This window comes from Suricata suricatta, chromosome 6 (genome assembly GCF_006229205.1).
Source record: "Suricata suricatta isolate VVHF042 chromosome 6, meerkat_22Aug2017_6uvM2_HiC, whole genome shotgun sequence".
NCBI lineage: Eukaryota > Metazoa > Chordata > Mammalia > Carnivora > Herpestidae > Suricata > Suricata suricatta.
In genome coordinates, this window is record NC_043705.1 from 67,914,672 (window position 1) to 67,924,011 (window position 9,340).

At 34.8% G+C, this 9,340-nt stretch overlaps 1 pseudogene; it reads right to left on the minus strand.

Moving 5' to 3' along the window:
• Positions 1-6,417: 6,417 nt before the first annotated feature.
• On the minus strand, positions 6,418-6,905 carry LOC115294643 (annotated as a pseudogene).
• Positions 6,906-9,340: the final 2,435 nt, after the last annotated feature.

Here is a 9,340-nt window from a genome sequence, read left to right on the forward strand (position 1 = left end):
GTGGTGATGGTGGAGGGCACTTAAGGGCAAGAGCACTGGGTGTTGTATGGAAAACAATTTGACAATAAAATACTATGGAAAAAAAAAGACACAAGGAAAATAAAAAGTTATCCAATAAAAGTAGATATGCCACTTTATCCAAAAAAAAAAAAAAAGCACACATCAAATACTTTTCCTTCAAGACCAAGAATAAGGCAAGGATATACACTCTCCCCACTTTTATTCAAGATAGTATTGGAAATCCTAGTCACAGCAATAAGGCAAGAACAACAAATAAAAGGCATCCAAACTGAAAGAGAAGTAAAACTGTCCTTATTCATAGACAACATGATTTTATATGAAAATCCTAAATATACCACCCAAATATGTTAGAACTAATCAGCAAGTTCAGTAAAGCTCAGGGTACAAAATCAACATACAAAAATCTGTTGCATACACTAACAAGAAAGTAAAGAAGAGAAAAGAAAGGAAGACAGAAAGGAAGGATAAAAGGAAGAGAGGAATGAAGGAAGTGAGGAATGAATGAACAAAGAAATAAAATAGAACTACCTTATGATCCAACAATCCTACATCTATGTATATATCCAAAGGAAATAAAATCATTATCTCAAAGAGATATCTGCACCCCCATGTTTACTACAGCATTATTCACAAGAGCCAAAATACAGCAACTACCTAAGTGTCCATCATGGATTTTTTAAAAGGAAATATTATTTAGCTATCAAAAAAGGAAGGAGGAGCACTTGGGTGTTCAGTGGGTTAAGCATCCAACTCTTGATTTCAGCTCATGGTCTCATGGTCCATGAGTTGGAACTCTGAGGGAGGCTCTGTGCTGACAGCATGGGGCCTGCTTAAGATTCTGCTTCCGCTCTCTCCATCCCTCTTAGGCTCGAATTCTCTCTCCCTCTCTGTCTCAAAAGTGAATATACAAACATTAAAGAAAAAGAAGAAAGAAACCCTGTCATTTGCAATAATGTGGATAAAATTGGAGGACACTGTGCTAAGTGAAATAAGGCAGAGAAAGATAAACACTATATTGTCTCATTTTTATGTGGAATCTAAAAAAGTCAAATTCATAGGCTAGAAAGTAGAACAGTGGTTGTCAGGGTTGGGGGGGGGGATGGGGAGATGTTGATCGTAGGGTATGAACTTTCAGTTACAACCTCTGAAGATCTAACGTACAGCATAATAGTTACTCATACCACATCAAATACATGAGATTTGTTAAGAGAGTAGATCTTACATGTCCTCAACCACACACACACAAACAAAAAAGGTAAATATGTGGAGTGATAGATGTGTTACTTGACTGTGGTAATCATTTCACAACGTTTATTTATGTTAAATCATCATGCTGTATACTATGAAAGTAAATTTTTTAAAACTATGATTTTTCCAGGTTTTGGCACCAATAAAAACCCAAAAACCAAAAACAAATGAAACAAAACTATGATTTGCCAATAAGAAGTTATTGTGATATACAATGTACCTCAAAAAAGTTATTCGAAAGCTAAAGTGTATATACAAACACATAGCAAATATTTAGTGAAGCAAATATTCGTAACTGAAACAATGGCCACAGATGATTAGTCATTAAATTCTTGTACTATGAGCTAAATACATGTGTCCCCTCAGAGTTCATATGCTTAAGTCCTAATCCCAATTTGATAGTATTTAGAGGTAAAGCCTTTGGGAGGTAATTAGGTCTTGGGAGTGAAACTCATGAATGGGATTAGTGCCCTTACAAGAAAAGACATGAGAGAGATGATCTCTCTCCCCACTATGTGAGGATATAGCAAGTAGGTAGCCATCTGCAAATCTGGAACAAGAGCCTGACCAGACCCTGAATCAGTCAGCACCTTGATCTTGTACTTTCCACACTTGAAAACTATGAGAAATAAATGTTTGTCATTTAAGTCACCCAGTTTATGGGATTTGTTTTAGCAATCTGAACTGACCTGAACATCAGCAACTAATTATTTATAAGACCTAAGAAAGAGAGACATGAGTATATGAAATTGTGCTGTTTTGTTACAGAGATTCAGGTAAAACACTATGCATAAAGCAATCCAAATGAAGAAACATTTGCCAAATCCTTTGGGAAAATGACAATTTCTATGCAACAAGGGTCAGTATGACCATTCATGTGTCACGTAATACTATTAACATATTAGTTACATTTTTTTCTCTTTTAGTGGTGCATAAATGATGCATCTTTCAATTGATGGTATTTTAGATTTATAAAAAACAGTACTTGAAGAGATCAAAAAATTTTCCAGAACTGATCAAAGAAACCAATTCACATAATCAAGAAACCATAAGTTCCCAGGCAATATAAATAAAAGTAAATCCACACGTAAAGACATCACATAAGACTATTGAAATCTAAAAGAAAAGAACAGGACCTTAAAAGCAACCACAGTGATAGAAAAAAAAAAAAAGCAAGGTTGCCTTCAAAAGAAGGTCAGATACCAGGTTTATGAAGTAGAAAGTTAAATATTGTTACAATGGCAATTCTCCCCAGATTGATTTATATATTCAACACAATCCCTACCAGAACTTTGGCAGCCTTCTGCAAGAAATTGGTAAAGATAATACTAAAATTTATATAGAATTGCAAATTACATAAAATTGCAAAATTTATATACAATTTATACAGAATACCAAAACAATTTTGACAAAGAAAAATAAAGCTGGGGTACGTGGGTGGCTCGGTCAGTTGAGCATCCAACTCTTGATTTTGGCTCAGGTCACGATCTTAGGTCATGGGATCGAGCCCCACACTGGGCTCCACCCTGAGCATGGATGAACATTGAGATTCTCTCTCCTTCCCTCTCTCTCTCTCTCTCTCCCTCTCCACACCCCTTTGCCCCTCTCCCCCATTCACTCTCCCTTAAATAAAATTAAATTAAAAAAAAGAAAGACAAGATAAGCTAGAACACTTATACTTCCCAATTTCAAAACTTAATATAAAGTTACTTCAGTTGTTATCAGCATGATGTAGTACTGGCAAAGGATAAACATGTAGAGGTGCCTGAGTGGCTCAGTTAGTTAAATGTCCAACTCTTGATTTCAGATCATGTCATGATCTCATGGTTTTTGAGTTCAAGTCCCGCACTGGGCTCTGCACTGAAAGTGTGAAGTCTGCTTGTGATTCTCTCTCTCTCCCTCTCTCGCTGACCCTCCCAGACCTGTGCATGTACACACACTGTCTCTCTCAAAACAAATAAATAAACTTTAAAAGACAGATATGTAGATCGCTAGAATAAAAATGAGTACAGAAATAAACATTTATAGGGGGCCTGGGTGGCTCAGTCGGTCAAGTGTCTGACTCTGGCTCAGGTCATGATCTCACAGTTCACAAGTTCAAGCCCCATGTCCAGCTCTGTGCTGATGGCTCAGAGCCTGGAGCCTGTTTCTGATTCTTTGTCTCCATTTCACTCTGCCCCTCCCCTGCTCATGCTCTGTCTCTCTCTCTCTAAAATAAATAAACATTTTTAAAAATTTTTTTAAAAAGAAACATTCACATTTATGGTCAACTGATTTTCAACAAAGGTATAAAGGAAAGTCACAGAGGGAAAAGATAGCCTTTTTTAATAGATGGTACTAGGAAAACTGGATATTTATATAAAACTTAACAGAAAATACATCAGAAATTTAATTGTCAGAGCTAAAACAAACTTTTAAAATATCTTCAAAGCTATTCACATATATATATATGTATATATATATACATATATACATATGTGAAGGTCAGATCAATAATTGACAACACAAAAACAACAGCAAAAACCAGAAAGCAGTGGAATAAGAGCTTAAACATGATGACAAAAATTACTGCTAATCCTGAATTTTACACCCACCAAAATATGGTTAAAAAATAAATAAAATAAAATAAACTTTGTCAGAAGAATAAAAACAGAGTTTGCCATCAGCAGATACTTTGTAGAAGAAATGTCCAGGGGCACCTGGGTGGCTCAGTCAGTTAAATGGCCAACTTCAGCTCATGTCATGATCTCACACTCTGAGTTCAATTCCTGTGTCAGGCTCTGTGCTGACAGCTCAGAGCCTGGAACCTGTTTCTGATTCTTTGTCTCCCTTTCTCTCTGCTCCTCCCCTGCTTGTTCTCTGTCTCTCTCTCTCTCAAAAATAAACATTAAAAAAGTAATAACAAAGAAGTGTCCAAGGATAAACCACTAGTAGCAGAAACATATTCCAGACAGAAGATCTAAAATGGAAGAATTAACAGGAAATAAAGTAATAAATATGTATTTGTACATAAATATAAAATATAATAACAATAAAGTCTCACGGGTTAAAAATATACAAAGCACAATAACAACATGTCAGGAGGGGGAAGAAATGGGGCTTAAAGTGTAAAATTTTTTATTATTGAAAAGGAGGTAAAAGGTACTGATTAACTGTAGACTATGATAATTATGCTTATGGTTATTTCTAGAGTAACCAATAAATGAACAGAAAGAGAGTTTATAACTTCTAAATTATAGGGGAAATGGCAAAATTTTAAATTATCGATTGGATTCTTTGGGGATATCCAGAGAAACAGAACTAAAACCAACAGTTTGGATATATATATATATATATATATATATATATATATATATATATATATATATCAATTCATGAAATTACGGATGCTGACAAGTCCCAAGAGCTGCAGCCAACAAGCTGGAGGGCCCAGGAGAGCTGATGATGTACTTCCAATCCAAGTCCAAAGGCCTGGGAACCAGGTGAACCAATAGTATAGTTCTTGTCTGAAAGCCAGTTGGCTTGAGACCCAGGAAAAGTTAAATGTTTCAGTTCTATACAGATCTTCACCAAATTAGATGAGGCTCACCCATACTGGAAGGACAATCTGCTTTACTTAGTCCACCAAGTCAAATATTAATCTCATCCAGAAACACCCTTATGAACACAGGCAGAATTTTTTACCAAAGAATATTTGACCAAGTCTCTGATTACCCTTCTAGCCCAGTGAAGGAGACAAATAAAATTAACGATCATTATCAATCCAAGGAAAGCAAGAATGGAGAGAAAAACATAAAAGACATGTCAAATAGAAGGTGTAAAGTAAGACAGCAAAGTCTACCATGTCAGTAAATACATTAAATATAAATAAACTTAAATTCCACTTAGAATCTGCTACATGTCTAAGGGAAAATATATTAATTCAATCCACTCATTCTCCAGCATCTATTCTGTGTTACCTATGTTTTAGGTACATCAATGAACAAAACAATCAGATTACAAAATAACACATAAACCTTTTACATTCATTTTTGTCTATCTTTTTGTCTATCTAGAATATTTTAAAGATTGTGGTAATTTATAACTTATTTTTATTTAACAGGTTAACTTAAAACTAAAAGGAAGAGCTCAGTAATTAAATGAACAAACATAGGGCATGATTACATGAGGTACCAGAGACGAAGAAATTCCTGAAAGTATTATATTAACCATGAGCTTATGGGCAGCCAAGACAAAAAGGGAAATGACATATTTTAATTACTTGGCAAAATTACATACTTTATGAAAGACAGAAACCTTTATTAGCCCTAAATTACAATGAAAACTAACATGAATCCTTCCATATTAGGGAATACATAAATACATAGGCTGTCCCAAAAGATCCAGTAGCCTTGCTAAGTCTCCTACAAAGACAAACTGAGTAGGGTAGGAAAAAACCAGAGGGTTCAGATTCAAATAGATTCTGAATTAAGTCTGAATCCTGTTCTATCACTTACTGCTTGTACAACCACAGGCAAGTTACTTAACACCTCTGAACATGAGTTTCCTCATCTCTAAAATAGGACTATGACTGAAGGAATTAGAAAGAAGTTTCACAAAATATCATGAAGTTTCATAATTTTAAAATAATTTTTATCCTTTCAAGGTATTTTTATTCTTTATTCACAATGTATCATGAAGTTTCATCATTTTTTATAATAGTTTATTTTCAAATTGGTTTCCATAATACACCCAGTGCTTCTCCCCACAAGTGCCCCCCTCCATGACCATCACCTCCTTCCTCCCTCCCGCTCCCCCTTCGGCCCTCGGTTTGTTCTCAGTATTCAATAGTCTCTCATGATTTGTGTCCCTCTCTCTCTCCAACTCTCTTTCCCCCTTCCCCTCCCTATGGTCCTCTGTTAGGTTTCCCCTGTTAGACCTATGAGTGCAAACATATGGTATCTGTCCTTCTCTGCCTGACTTATTTTTTAAAAGAATTTTTATTATTACTATGGCACATAATCAATAAACATAAGGGCAATATAAACTAATACAGACTAGAGTTTCTACTTCTAGATTATAAAACAGGGTGCTTTATTTTTTATTACCCTATAATCATTTTTAGTGTCCAGAATTTATAAGGGCCAGTGTTTTCTTCCCGACTCAAGATTATAAATTTAGAATTGGCTTGTGGGGCCAATAGAAATACTTCTTCTTGTCTAGTCTGCTTCTTAGGAAGACTTCATTCAGGTCCTTAATGACCATCTGATCAAATGGAATTGTGTTCTTCATCTTTTCCAGCTCTTTTTCATATTCCTCAATCCTGGACTTTGTGAAAGAGACAAAAACTCAGCACAACTTTTCACATCTCTTCTTCAGCATCCACCTGAATAGTATATTTATCCTTTGGCACAGGAATCTTCAGGGCATTTAACTTCTTAAAATCATCTACCTACCCAGCCTTCACCGCACTGGCCTTCATAGTTAGCCATATCGAGATGTCGATAGCAGGTAGATTCTCAGGGAGAGGAGCCAACCTGGAGGTGAGGGTCTCATTCCAAGATTTCAGGGAGTTAACAATGGCCTACATGTAAGGGTATGATCTCTCCAAAAACTACCCAGTAAATGGCTTTTAAAGCAAATTTTTGCCCGGCCATCTTGAGATCCTTCACTGAACCCCAGTGGCCCACCAAGACATGATGCTTAAAAATAATTCCACACTACCAGTGAACTAAAATATGAAAAATTTCCAAAACTGTTCCTAGAAATCTCTAAAAAAATTAAAATAATACAAATTATTTAATTAAAGAGATAATTGACAATTTGAGACCTTAAGATACAAGATTTATGTATTAAAAATTTACATAAGGCAAGTTAGTAAAATTGGGCTTTTGTTAAATGGGTTTGTCTTAGAGTTAACAACCACTTTGTCTCTTTCCTAAGCATTGACAATATCAGTGCACGTGAAAGTAGTCTATTTGTGGTTTTGTATGCTGTTCTTTTACAATACTAGCACAAAGAGAGCACTCAATAATTGTTAATGAGCAAATGGCTATCAGCGATTATCTCTGGAATCAATAGTTTTCAATGCAGTTGCCTAATATATTGCATGGTGACAGTTGGATAGCTTGACCCCAGGCATTTTTTTGACTTGTGACATAAATATTTTTTAAAAGGCCAACTGTGATGATTAATTTTATATGTCAACTTGGTTATACTTCATGTAGTGCCCAATTACTTAACAAAACACTAATCTATGTGTTGCTATGAAAGTATTCTGTGGATGTTGCTACTATCTACAATCAGTTGACTTTAAAGAACAAGCACTATCCTCAATAATGTGGGTGGGCCTCATCTGATAAGTTGAAGGCTTTAAGATGAAAGATTGATGGTCCTGGACAAGAAGGTTTTTTGCCTCCAGACTGAGGCATTATCTCCTAGGTTTCCAGCCTGCCAGCCTGCCCTGCAGATTTGAGACTTGTAGTCTGTACAAGTCTGTGAGCCACTTTCTTAAAATAAATCATAAATATATAGGTATATGTTATATGTACTTATTGGTTCTATTTCTCTGGGAAACCCTCAGTGATACACCAATAAACGTGAATGATGTTTTTGGAGCCTATAAAGTACTACACAGACATCAAAAGTAGAACACACCAAATGATACTATATTGCTTTCAACCTTTAGTTTTAATTAAAACAAAATGCTTTTGCTTTGATATCAATCCTAAATTACAGATCCCAAGCAGAATCTATCACCTTTAAATTCATGTCCCTTGAGTCTTCTTGCATGATAATAGAGATTTCTCAGAATCAAAACCATACATCATTAAATCCAACTAAAAGAAGATTCTAAAACAATTCTTGTAAAGATTACACATCAACAACACAGATAACTGAAGTCACACAGAATGCACTTATACTATATCAGTATTCATGTAATAAAAAAGTAAGATATCATAATTGTGTTCTCCATACCTATAAATCTGTAGTTCCAACCTTTAGCATATGCCTAGCGGAGATAAATAAAGACTTTATCAAATCTAGGCCAATGAAGAATTAACCAAAAATAACCAGTACTAATTATTTCTTTCTTTGTTTGTTTATCACATGCTCCACCAACTTAGCCTGCCAGGTATCCCTCCAATACTATTTTAAAAGTAGTTTATATCACCAAAATAGAAAATATCACTTTTAACATAAAAACTACAATAGGCACACCAACATAATATTGACACTGAGAAATGCAATAATATTTATTAATTACATAATATGAGACACTTGGACTATGTTACAAAAGTGCACATTCTATTGTCTTCTATATTTTGTGGGATAAGGAAAGGAAAATAAATATCAAGAACTAAAGTATAAACTGTGGAACACAAGCCTTTGGCACATTTTATTTATACTGGACATCCTTACCCCTTTATACACTTACCAAGAAAGACAAATACCAGAAATTCCTTCTTGAATACTTTCCTTCAGTTTCCCTAAAATCTCCAGATACTCCCATTCTCTCTCCCAATGACTGTCCTAATGCTAAATTGTTCAAAGTAAGCAATTAATTGAAGCAATCAGGTTGTATATCACAAAATGGAAATGATCTAGCAATCTCTTTTATTTAATCAACATAAACAAATGATCAAAGTAATTCAGCCTGTTTCTGTGGCCTGAAAACATATTTTTTGTCTCCTCCCTTCCACCCCACACTATTCCCAAGTCCTATGGCCAGGTCACAGCAACAAAAGCCCATTTTATCATATATCGTTTACCTCAAACTACATAAAAAAGCACAATAATGCTGCTAGGTTCCAAGTATACAGCTATGTCAAAGAAGTAAAAAGCATCAAACCAGGCTAGGAAATGGCAGTATTTTATTACCCCAGTTGAGCTTATGGTCATCTTACAAAATCTACAAAGTTATAAAACATTGAAATTGTTTTCTATAATTAATCAATTGATCCTCTGTCTCTCCATTTCTAATTCCTTAATTCCAATTCTACTTGGATAGTTTATATTGTTAAAAAAACATCTATGGAGGATTAATCTTTTGGTCATAGTTTTTAAATGGATGTAATAATTGATTACATAT